Genomic DNA, 13282 nt, shown 5'->3' with positions numbered 1-13282 from the left:
CTAGTTGATTAAAGTGATAAAACCTTGTGAGCTCTCTGATTTTAAAGGAGAAAGAAAAGACCCTTTAAGAGTTTTTAAAGAACAAATTATTATATTTACTACTCGTTAAGGACACCAACCTTAAAAACACAGTCTGCTAAAACATAATGGTTTTTTAATATAATAAGAAATCTATCCTTCTGTGAAATTTGTTCTTTATAGATCATTTTATCTTGTTTACAGCTTTTTTAATTACTTTACCCATAATGTTATATTTTTATTTGAAACCTTTCTTTTGTTGTCTTACATCTTTTCTGTGATTTTCTTTTATGTACTTTAATTCAAAGAAATATAACACCCGTTTTCATGGTTTCGTTTATAAAACTAACAGTTTCTTCACATGATTGTACAATAAAATGTTTGCTATTTTCAAATACTACATAAATATCAAATTCTCCGACATTGGAATTTTACGTAATGCTTAATTTGTTTTTAAAGTATTTGATTATCAGCAATGACTATTGGATGAATGAATTTCTGCTCATTAAATGTACTGGGGTACCCCCATTCTGTTGGTCAAAATAATGTTCTTCCAATCGAATTACCGATTTGACCAGACGACGCTAATATTAGTTATAAAAAATAAAATTCTAACATTTTACTTTCCACTTTAAATTATGTTATGTGCATGTCTCTATTTAATTATTACACCAGTGACTGAAAATCAAATGTCAATCATCCTTCATTATTGTTGTCGTACCCCAAATCCGTGCATTTCCGGTTTAGAGATTAAACAAGTATGGGGAGCCATATGGGATACAATATATTTCCACTAAATAAATAGAAATATGCTACTATTGGATTTACTGAGAAAAATATTCTACTGAACAAAAATAACATTATACAATCAATTTTTAATCTATTTAAAGAGAAATATTTATATATGAGAATTTAAACACTTCATTTATTAAGGCAAATTATTACAAAATGATTTTTATCTTATTTCAATTCCTATTCAAATAATCATTTGATTGAAATTGAAATTGATTAAGAATTGAAATCATTTAGAATATTTTAGATTACTTAAAATTGATTTACTACCTAACTCTGAAAATTAAATCATTTTTACATATGTATAACTTTAATAAAATCAACAGCAGAAAAAAAAAAAAAAAAACTGGGTGATACTGTTTTTTATATATCTGTAAATTAAAAAAATATCCCAAATTGGCTTAAATTTGTTCATTGTTGAACTTTTTTAGTGTTAAATACTGCTTAACTATTAATTTCCATTTAATTTTTCTAGCAGAATGTTTTTAAGATAAGGGAAAATGTTTGATATTTTAATTTGTCAAATCTTCAGAAAATGTTCATTTTTTGTTAATCTGGATTGCCATAGTTAATTTGTATGACACATGATGTATTTTGGTCACGTGATTGTTGTTTGGGAAGCTTTGCAAATGGCAGACGATAAATCGATATCGATTGATTGGTTTCATGCGTATTTTTTACATTTCTAAAAGGGATTAAATAATATGGCATACAGAGGTTTTGGAAAAGTTGGAAATATTCTATGTTGAGGTTAAAACTTGAAAATTACATGGAATACCGATAATCTGATCTTTGTTATTGTTTTCATGAAACAGGCCGGGTTCAGTATCGGCAACCTCTGACCTCTGACCCAAGCACGTGCAATCAGTTCCGTACCAAAAGGGATATTAATAATACATCGGAAAGAGGGTACAGCAGTATACAGAGCAACTGGGATGTGTGCCCCAGGCGGTGGAAAGGGGTACCCCTGGCGTGTTACATGCTGGGGTTGTCAGGCTATAATACGGAAAACCTGACCGCAAACCATAGTGATGCACCGTGTTGGGAAAGATGCCACGTTCCTCGCACGTTAAAGAACCATACTGTGGTATTCTTCCGGAGTAGGAACCATAAGACTCCGCCACAGGAGGCTAAATTGCCCGACCCTACCCACCTCTCCCTATTTCCTATTTCTTCTGGAACAGAGTTATGTTGCAACAAGATTGCAGTCAACACTACAGAAGTGTTATGGTCGTTATCATGAACACGTGGATCCTTACAGTGGATCCATCTACACCATGAAAACTGATTTGTTCAACGTGTCATAGTTTTTCTTTCCTTTTTCGACTACCCTGGACTTGACTTTTTATCAACAACTCGGCGGGTGTTTCTATAAAACAAAAAGAAGGGCGCTTACCATACCGCAACACCAAGTCCATGCTCAGAGTTTTTAGTGGAGTTGCTCATTTACTTTTGTTACTTCGTATGTATTATTTTAGTTACTTTGTGTTTGTCTGTTTTCCATCTCTGGTCTTTGTACCTGGATTACATGCTTTTGATTTCCGCTTTAAGTACTCTTACAACTTACACCTGAACATTCTTGTAGAGAAACCATTTTAATCTTCATTTGTCTGTTATTCACAAAATTAGACATTAAAGGAATAAATGTAAATAAATGGTTAAATTTGGTAAACAAGTGATTTCTAGCTACAATGTTGGTGAGGTTCTTATCCTTTGTTTTGATTGCCTCGACTAAGTTAAGAATCTCACATACATTTTAGCTTGTTCTTGCTATTGATATTACCTTTGCAAATTACTTGTTTCTATGTTTCGTCCAAGACTTTGCATTCGGTAATTTATTTGAAATTTATTTGAGCAATTGAAGCGCTCTCAAAGGAGTTCTGTAGCAAAATAAATATTTAGCGACTAAATTGCTTTGTTTCATTAGTATTGAACTGCTCTCAAAACTAAAAGGCATGAAAGAGCTTCCTGATATAAAATTAGAGAAGAGAAACATGATGTTAACTACAACAGCCACAATAAAATCTTTCCAATCCTGAAGGTTTACTGATATAGGAATATGTGTTGCTTAAATTACTACAAAGGGCTGAGTATTGGCAATGGAAAAATTCAAACTGGTACTTTTTAAGTTTAATTGAAAGCTTTAGTCTGTTTACAATTTGATATTACCACCAAAAACTCCAGCGTTTTTTCGGTGCCCTTAATGTTAAGACTTTGAAATCTAGTATTTTAGTATTAAAAATATATTTGAGCAAAACATTTATAGTATGTTTAACTCGTAATGTGTAGAATTATATAAAGCTTATACACAACCATTTTTCCTATTTGTACGATAAATTTTGTAAAAACTATTTGTAATTTGCTTTTTGAAAGTAATAATATTGCATTTTGGTGTTCAAAGTTCATAATTTACAGTCTTAGTATATTTCAATGATTTGACAAAAAACAGAGGACTGATCTATTACTAAACTTACTTAGATTACAGCTAGAATACGAATTCAGAAAAAATCCTGTGACGTTTCTCTCTACCATATAATAACCCTAACCCTATACCTTATAATAATCCTAACTCTTTACCTTATAGTAACCCCAATCCTCTGCCTTTTAATAACCCTAACCCTTTACATTAAAATAAACCTAGCCCTTTACCTTATAATAACCCTAACCCTATACCTTATAATAACCCTAACCCTATACCTTAAATAATCCTAGCCCTTTCTTTACCTTATAATAACCCTAGTCCTTTACTTTATAACAACCCTAGCCGTTTACCTTATAACAACCCTAGTGTTTACCTTATAACAACCCTAGCCCTTTACCTTATAATAACCCTAACCCTTTACCTTAAAATAACCCTAATCCTTTACCTTACAGTAATCCTAATCCTCTACCTTAAAATAACCCTAGCCCTTTGCCTTATAATAACCCTTGCCCTTTACCTTATAATAACCCTAGCCCCTTTACCTTATAATAACCCTAGCCCTTTACCTTATCACAACCCTAGCCCCTTTACCTTATAACAACCCTTGCCCTTTACCTTATAACACCCCAGTCCTTTACTTTGTAATAACTCTAGTCCTTTACCGAATAATAACCATAGCCCTTTACCTTATAATAACCATAGCCCTTTCTTTACCTTATAACAACCCTAGCCCTTTATCTTATAATAACCCTAACCCTTTACCTTAAAATACTCCTAATCCTTTACCTTATAGCAATCCTAATCCTCTACCTTATGATAACCCTAGCCTTTTATCTTATAAGAACCCTAGCCCTTTAACTTATAAGAACCCTAGCCCTTTACCTTGTAACAACCCTAGCCCTTTATCTTATAATAACCATAACCCTTTACCTTAAAATAACCCTAATCCTTTACCTTATAGTAATCCTAATCCTCCACTTTTTAATAACCCTTGCCCTTTACCTTATCACAATCCTAGCTCTTTACCTGATAATAACCCTTGCCCTTTACCTTATCACAACCCTAGCCCCTTTACCTTATAACAACCCTTGCCCTTTACCTTATAACACCCCAGTCCTTTACTTTATAATAACCCTAAGCCTTTACCGAATAATAACCATAGCCCTTTACCTTATAATAACCTTAGCCCTTTCTTTACCTTATAACAACCCTAGCCCTTTATCTTATAATAACCCTAACCCTTTACCCTAAAATAACCCTAATCCTTTACCTTATAGTAATCCTAATCCTCTACTTTTTAATAACCCTAGCCTTTTGCCTTATAATAACCCTTGCCCTTTACCTTATCACAACCCTAGCTCCTTTACCTTATAACAACCCTTGCCCTTTACCTTATAACACCCCAGTCCTTTACTTTATAATAACCCTAGCCATTTACCAAATAATAACCATAGCCCTTTCTTTACCGTATAACAACCCTAGCCCTTTATCTTATAATAACCCTAACCTTTTACCTTAAAATAACCCTAGCCCTTTACCTTATAATAACTCTAACCCTCTACCTCATAACAACCCCAACCCATTACCTTATAACAACCCTAACCGTCTACCTTATAAAAACCCAAACCCTTTACCCTATAACAGCCCTAATCCTCTGCCTTATAAGAACCCTAGTCCATTACCTTATAGGAACCCTAGTCCTTTACCTTATAATAACCCTAGCCCTTTACCTTATAATAACCCTAGCCCTTTCTTTACCTTATAATAACCCTAGTCCTTTACTTTATAACAACCCTAGCCATTTACCTTATTCAGAACTCTGATTATCAAAATGTGTGATCTGCAATTTAAGTTTAAATTAAAATAGTAATCTACCTTTGAACAAAATCACCAATTCGCTACGTTTACATGAAATAAAACTCAGCACCATGTAAAAGTCGTGAAGTACGATTCTCAAAATCTGAAAAAATATGCAATTTTTACCAAATGGAAATCCGATTGTGGCCAATTTTAGTGCGCTTATCTTGATTGATTATAAATATTTAAGTCGGCAATATATATAATTTTCTTATTTCACTAATATTTTTGACGGGCAGACTGGCGGGTAGACATATGGTTGTGTCCTAAAATAAGTTGTTCATGTATATTTTTTTCATTGGTTTCTTTTTTTTTTTTTTTTTTTACAGTAATGAGAAAATGATAACAAGATAATGCGTCGTAGGTTTACGTGAACATTTACTATCTTTAAACTTTTGTTTTGTAGGGATTTTCTATCCTACTTGTATCTGATAAATGATAATAAGTGCGATATAAAAAACAATTTGTAATAATTGAGCCAATTATTTATCTTATTACAGATAACATGTATTACATATTGGTAAGTTGCACAAGCTGATATTATGAGCTTCTTCGATCTTTAACTCGACTGTCTTAAATCATTTTCCATTTATTTTTAGTACCTAACAGTATTAATATTATCTGTCAGTAACCAACCAAACCGTGTCTTTAGCGCTTGACGTGGTTTTAAAAAAAAATGTTCGTTTTAATATTCTAAATCCAATACCTACAGATAGAAATATTTGTTTTTTTTAAGCAAACTTTTATTTCGTTATGTATTGTTCATAACTGTTTTAATACACTTGAAACATGTGCTGAACAACTAACAGTGATTACATATCGCAGGAATGAACGTTTTGTTTCGAAAATAAATTGATACAAAGGTTTTCTTTAGCAGAGAAAAATTGTATTTATAAATTACAGTCGAAATATCACAATGAATGTATTCTTAAGATCCTTATTATTTTTGTCAACAGTATACTAAGTATAACCATATGCAATTGGTAAAATTTTCGAATGATTTTACTAACTACCTTTCTGAATGAATACCAAATCATTATAAACGTTCTCTTACTTTTAGACAAGTAAAATAATAAGGGAGAAAATGTGATTTAAATGATCTCTTTTTAGTAACGTATCATTTATTGTAAACAATGAATTTAAATTTTTTAACATTTTTTTCGAGTAAGTAAATAATGCACCGAAACATTGCCCATTTAACACCTCATTTCGAATAAAAAAGGTGATAACTATAACATGGTATCGGCCTTACTCTTGACCAAACTGCTTTCGGAATGTCAACTTCATTTTATTTTTAGTATTACTCAGGCAATTTTTTTGGATTGGTCAATACAAGAGTAACATTCAAACTATCTAGTTGTGCTAAAAATTTACAAACAGTCACATCTATTTCAATTTAGTTCATTTTAAATTACCACTTCCACATTTACATATCCCCTGAAGAAATATGGACAGAAGCCCGATCTACAAAAAAAAAATAAATAAATAACTATTTATCCCTTGTCGTCAATTTTCCTTATAAATGAATACCGTTCTATCTCCTCCTGTGTATGATTTTTTATCTATCTGCTTTATTTCAAGAATTTTATCCTAAAAAATTATTTAATATTGTGTACGTTTCGTGCGTTAATTCCTGCAGAAAATTAATAGGAATACCTTACCACTTGATTGAAGACTGCCAGGACAACTATATCGCCTGCTAGTTAAGACTGCCAAGACAACTTCATCGCCTCCTAGTTGTTTTCATCTTCATCTCTATGACAGTATTATTCTATTCGTTGCCGTCCTCATTATAAACATTTGAACAGAGGACGCTTCACTTATCGCTTACCGTTACCGGGGTATGTGGTTAAGGCTCTGGAAGCGCTTAGGACGGCTTATCACTTACCGTTACCGGAGAGTGCGGTTAACGCTCTATACTTAATATTTTCATTTTTGTCGTGTCCTTTTGAATAGGATACTGTTTTATATACGTGCATGATATTAGTTTTGTTAACTTTGATCCATTTTTCAATTGAGTAGTAATGTTTTTGATTTCATTTGAAAAAGAATAATTAAGGGAACCCAGACTGTAGCGGATATCAAAGAATGTAATCCAGGGACAAAGACCATGTAAATCAGACAAACACAACAAAGAACATAAAGTAACTAAAATAATACATAAAAAGTAATAAAAGTAAAGAGCGAGAGCAATTACTAATAATATTAAAATACTGAGTTGAATTCTTTTTTCAATGATGTAGAAATGAATACTATAATAACTCAAGATTAAGGACTTTTAATGGAATGCGATTTTAATTCGTTGAATTGACGAGTACTATCATACATTAATTACCTCTTCAAATAATTGTATTTCAAAGAAAGATATTGAACTTGTTTTTCCTGAAGGCCATCAATAGCCTTAAAATTATCTACAAGATAAAAATAGGTGTACTGATTCCCTGCAGTATGTCTGGCTTCAACATACACTTACAGAAGACTGAACCTACTTGTTAGCTCCGAATCCGGAAACAATTATCGAAGGCTATAAAGTAGAAGGAAACTACTAAGATTTGAAGACGGCAATCAAAAATCTGAATAAATGTTGATTGCATTTTTTTTGGTGCAAAATTGGATGAAGTAATATCAAAACATGTTCGGTTTATTTCGAGATGATACACTTCGTTGGTATTTTTCAATTTTTTACGACATTGCTATTTTGTTAAATTTATACTTAAGTATTCCTAATAATAGTTAATGACATATGTTTACAGCAATCCAGCAGCTGCCATGCTTCATCCTTAATTTTAATGCACGCTGTTTGTGGTAAAAATAAAATATATATATAAAATATATATATATATATATATATATATATATATATATATTAACTGAATACAGAATATCGAAAGTATTCAAATGTTACAGAATATGGCTGCCGTCCTTGAATGGATATCATATTTATATAGAGACACAGTTTGTAGATGCAGCAATAAAATATCTACAGGCGGAGCTAATTACATATAAAAATCATTCTTAAAAAGAGGAAATAACGTGGAAATGAGTGGTAGCAACGTATCAATAAACAACTTGGATGCACGTAAAAGTAAAGGTTGGACATTTAAATATGACAAAAATAACACTATACTAAATGCCTTGCATATGTTTCGTAAAAAAAAAAAACAAATCACACTCTTTATTGTAAGACACGTTTAAGATGATATAACTGTGATAAATATTGACGATTAACTAACTCTGTAGTGTATGTTTTTCTTGACATAACAGACAATTAATAAATTTCTATGACGATTTCTTTCGAATTTGTATTTGTAGTTTTATTATATTTAATATCAAAGCCAGATGCAAAGCTGAGCGTAGTACAAGCTTCGACAAAGAAAAAAAAACAGACTTCCCATACTCTATACCATATTAATTACCAATTAATTAATGATATCAGAACATAGATTCTGCATATAGATCTAAAACTGTTATATGGCTAAATTCTCAACCTATTAAGTATCACATTTAAATCGATAACACATGGAAAAAATTAATACAGACTAAAAAAATACCAACCATTACCATTTTCAAAATATTACAACTATATTACTTTGTAAGCAATAAATAAAACCAAAGTGAACTTAAGACTGAAATGAAATGAAATGTTGACAATAAGCCTTGATAATTGCTTTTACATGAATTAATTGGCATTTTGCTACGATTGACTTCAGGTTTCTCTCCGAATAAACTTTTGACGTCAGAAAAACAATGTAATTTTAATGAATCTTTCAGTTGAAGGAAAGTTCATTATGAAAACAACATGGAAAACATATATTATTTTCCTCACTGACGTCCGCATATGGTAATACGTCCACTGTAGCACGTGGTCAATGATTTTAGTTTGTTTTGTTGGTATCCATTCTTGGTGAAGGAACAAGGAATTTTTAGATTAAAAAAATAATAATCATGTAAAACTTCAAAACAGATCGAATGAGTAAGACAGCACTTTTCTCTTCTGTTGATTCATCGTTTGTGCTGAAAACGTTTAGTACAATAAGACAACACAATTACGTATCAAATAAATCGTCAATTTTATCAAGGCTTTCTTGGTATTTTATTTTTATGTGACATAAGTAGTATCCAATTGAGGCATTGTATAATTATACCTTCTTTAGACAAACTTCTACGTACATGAACAATGATTAAACTATATGGTGAATTGCAGTTCAATGTTCATAAAAAAGTAGACATTATAATTGCTGAACACAATATAAGAAAATAAGACGTACTACTAGTATTAAAAGGTATGCTAAGTTGGTATAACTTCATTTGTAACAGAAGTCGTTGTAGTTGCAAAGAGTTCAATAAACTTTTTTGATAGTCGATAATGATTTGCCTGCCTGTTATTACCTGTCAGGTATTACTGATGACTTTCCATAATATTTGTATCTAATTTTGGATTATCTGATATTTATTGTCTCTAAACACAATGCCGTGACTTCAAACCAAAGTCCGTAGGTAATGCAATTATCCCAGGAACCGTGGCATTTATTGTTTTGCTTACTTTGACAGAGAGACGAATGATAACGAGTTAAAAGATTTCAGAGCAATTAATTACCTTAAAAGGTCTAGGCAGACACATCCTATTGATAAAAGTAACATCGTGTGAGAAAAACAAGCAGAATATTTATGAAACAAGTAAAAATAGATGTAAAAAAATATATGTAAACGAAAAAAAAAGACATTACAAAAGTTAAACCACAAACTGAAAACCAAAAAGTTTTGGCCTTCAAACAAAACTTTCTTTAGAGTTAACATGGCCAATTTTATATTTACATTAATTCTGGAATTTAATGTGCTCGATCTATTACATTTACTTATAATTTGCTCATAATACTTTGCGTATTTAAACTCTACCAGTTAACTTAAACTCATTATCTTTCATAAGTTTTAAAACGAGTAATGACTGATTTGTGTATTTTTTTTCTTTTTTCTTTGTACTGATATGATCACTGATTTACCAATTATAACACCATATGTAAATGAGTAATCAAGGGAACCAAGGTTATAACGGTAATCAAAAGAATGTAATCCAGGGACAAAGACCAGACATGAAAAACAGACATATACAACAAAGAACATAAAGTAACTAAAATCATACATACAAAGTAACAAAAGTAAATGAGCAACTCGGACTCTACTGAAAACTGGGAGCATGGACCAGGTGCACCGGTAGGGTAAGCGTCCTCTGCTTTTCTAGAAACACCCGCCGAGTTGCTCATAAAAAAGTCAAATACTATTTAATCACCACCGGTGTATTCACGCCGCAACAAAAGAGGGACGTTTGACCCGCCGTAAAAACAAGATTTAACCCATCATTTCGTTTGAAATGCCTGTACCAAGTTTGAACTATTGTAATACCAGCTAATCCGGTAATATCTATTTTGTCAGATTTATTTTGGACTGGACTTGATTTTAAATCGGATAAGTATTCGGTAATTGTGTTGTTACCCCTATTTTACCGCTTGTATCAATAAGAACTACACTTGAATACTTCATCACACAGCTTGCATGCACTTTTAAGTAGTCGCTGCCATCTATATTATGATAGGGTTAATTTTGGGTGTGGATATTATTATCAGCCAAATGTGACATGTATCAGTTTTACAATGTGTAACGGTAACATGGCAAGGATTTTATCTGCATCGCCGGATTTTGTTTCATAACTGAACAGAACACATGAAATTACATTTGCAATAATGAAGAAAAACCGAGAAATAGTTTCATGGTACTTTAAGAACGGAATATTGCATCGACTTAACTTGTTACCGCAAGTCTTACACACAGATATTCATAGTTCCACTTAAAGTTTTTCATAAATAGATAGTCATTCTCTAACATACTGCAATCAGTGCCACAAAACTTTAAATAAAAAAGAAACACTTTAATCTGAAAATATTCTTTACATCCTTGATTATACAAATCAAAATTTAAAGATTATTTGACGTCACAAACAACTGTTAAGAATATTCTTGATTTTAATTCGTTGAATTGACGAGTACTATCATGTTAATATTTTTGGTGAAGTAACGATGGGTTATTTCATCATAACCCCGCTTTTAAAGCGAGTGGTAAACGCCCGTCCAGACTTATTCCATTACAATTTTTTTCTGTCAATACTTTCCGCAGATGGATTTGAAGGAAGCTTTATACATGTATGCCTTATCGTAGAATTCTATTTCAGATTTTTGCGCCATCAAATTTCTGTTTGACGACTTATTAATATTTGACCATACGATTTAAATAAACAATTATCGCAATAGTGATCACCGTAACAACTTATCACAAACCCTCGATATTTTAACAGAAGCTTTATATAGGTTTGTTGTATTGTGAATTAAGACTCGAGCAACATCAACTTTCTATTTGACGACTTTGTTTTTTTTTTATCATATGATTGCTGTAATAGGGGGGTGAAGGTTATCATTTAGTGAGCAATGCTCAGTTTGTCTACTTAACTTTAAATAACGTGCGTGTTTTTTTGTTTTTTTTGTTTTTTGTTTCTATAAGTTGATTGTTGTTTCTGCCTCAGTTTTTCTGTGCTCCTTTTCTGTTTCTTGGAATATGATACAAGAATTTTGATTTAACCATGTTTACGTGTGAGTTTACCTTTATGAAATTCTGAACAAAAATGATTTGACCATAAATGTTCACTATTCGAGCAAACAGTAAATTTAAGGTTTAAATTATTTTTTTTAGCCAACCTAATTATTGAATGTTGCTAAATCCGTGCTACGTTCAAGTACATAATCAATTGCAATATCAGTAATGTTTGTTTCAAGGTTCATACAATGCTTTTTAAAAGTAGATTCGGCATATCTATTGTTTAAGTGATAAGAATACAACAATTCCATGAACAATAGCAGTTTAAAGGATTGTTATTCACTTTGAATCATATGAACAAATATCAGCACAAATCATGTAATAACCATGAAGAATGGTTGTCGACAGAAGCTTATGATCATCAATACAAACCTTATACACGATGCGATTTTACAGTGATTGGGTTAAGTATTGTGGTGTTAATGTATGGATGAAAAATCATTTATTGTACTAGAAACTTGTCTTAAGACATAACCTTAGCACTCAGTTTGTTTTTAAGTATCTAATTATGTTGATGAAAATTCTCCGTGGCAAAGCTAGAAAAGAAAGGAAGTTCACACCTGTAGAACAATAAACCCTTACACTTTACTGTTCGATTGAGTTGATAAAATCATCGAGGTTGTTTTAAACATTTGTTATGTATGGGGATATAATTTGATTAATATACATTTTGTAGATTATTTATATCTGATGTGTTCTACTTCTTAAACTGATATTTCGTCTTGGACAGAGAACCTGATTTGACCAATAATCAAGCAGATGCATTTTTCACGTTTTCAGTTTTCATACATCTACATTTTCATTCCGAAGCTTAATAAACTTTAAAATCGGAAAATATACGAAATATAAAACAAAGGAGATGCGGTATGATTGCCAATGAGATAGTCATCAACCAATGCCAAGCAAGGAACAATTAAACTTCTAAAGATCACCACATGGTCTTCAGTGATGGGCAAAACCTACACCATAAAGCAAGCTGTAAAAGACTCCAAAATAAAAGATGTGAAACTGTTCATAAAAGGCAAAATCAGCTTAAAAACAAGACTGAAAGACAAATTAGCGTAGATACCAGTAATCTGATAGAAGGTGCTTTGAATGTCATATACAATTTCGATGTAGCTAAATACAGTTCTTACTACATTCAACTAAGGTGAACTGCATGTACACAACATATTAAGATGGAATAGTCGACTTGATTAGACTGCATATGATAAAACGATTGATCAGACTGCATATGATAAAACGATTGATCAGACTGCATATGATAAAAAGAAAATTACACAAAAATAGATGTAAGAAAGTGAATACTCACCCTTTTGCCTGTCTGAATTCGCACCACTTTATCAAATTACGAAAATGTTTCGTTTCGTTGTGACGTAATCCGTTGTATTTACCGTCTTTACCATTAGGATATAATTATTTATACGGGAACGACACTTAATTTGGTCAGAGTAACTAGTATGTGCATCTTTTTGTTTTTGTTTGTTTTCTTTTTTCAAAATTCGACTTACTCCAAGACTTCATTCTCAACATTTCTACAACTGCATAATA

This window comes from Perna viridis, chromosome 1, assembly GCF_037379345.1.
Source record: "Perna viridis isolate PV_CMFRI_1.1 ecotype Kerala chromosome 1, ASM3737934v1, whole genome shotgun sequence".
In the NCBI taxonomy this organism is placed as follows: Eukaryota; Metazoa; Mollusca; class Bivalvia; order Mytilida; family Mytilidae; genus Perna; species Perna viridis.
Note: the sequence above shows the minus strand (reverse complement) of the source record.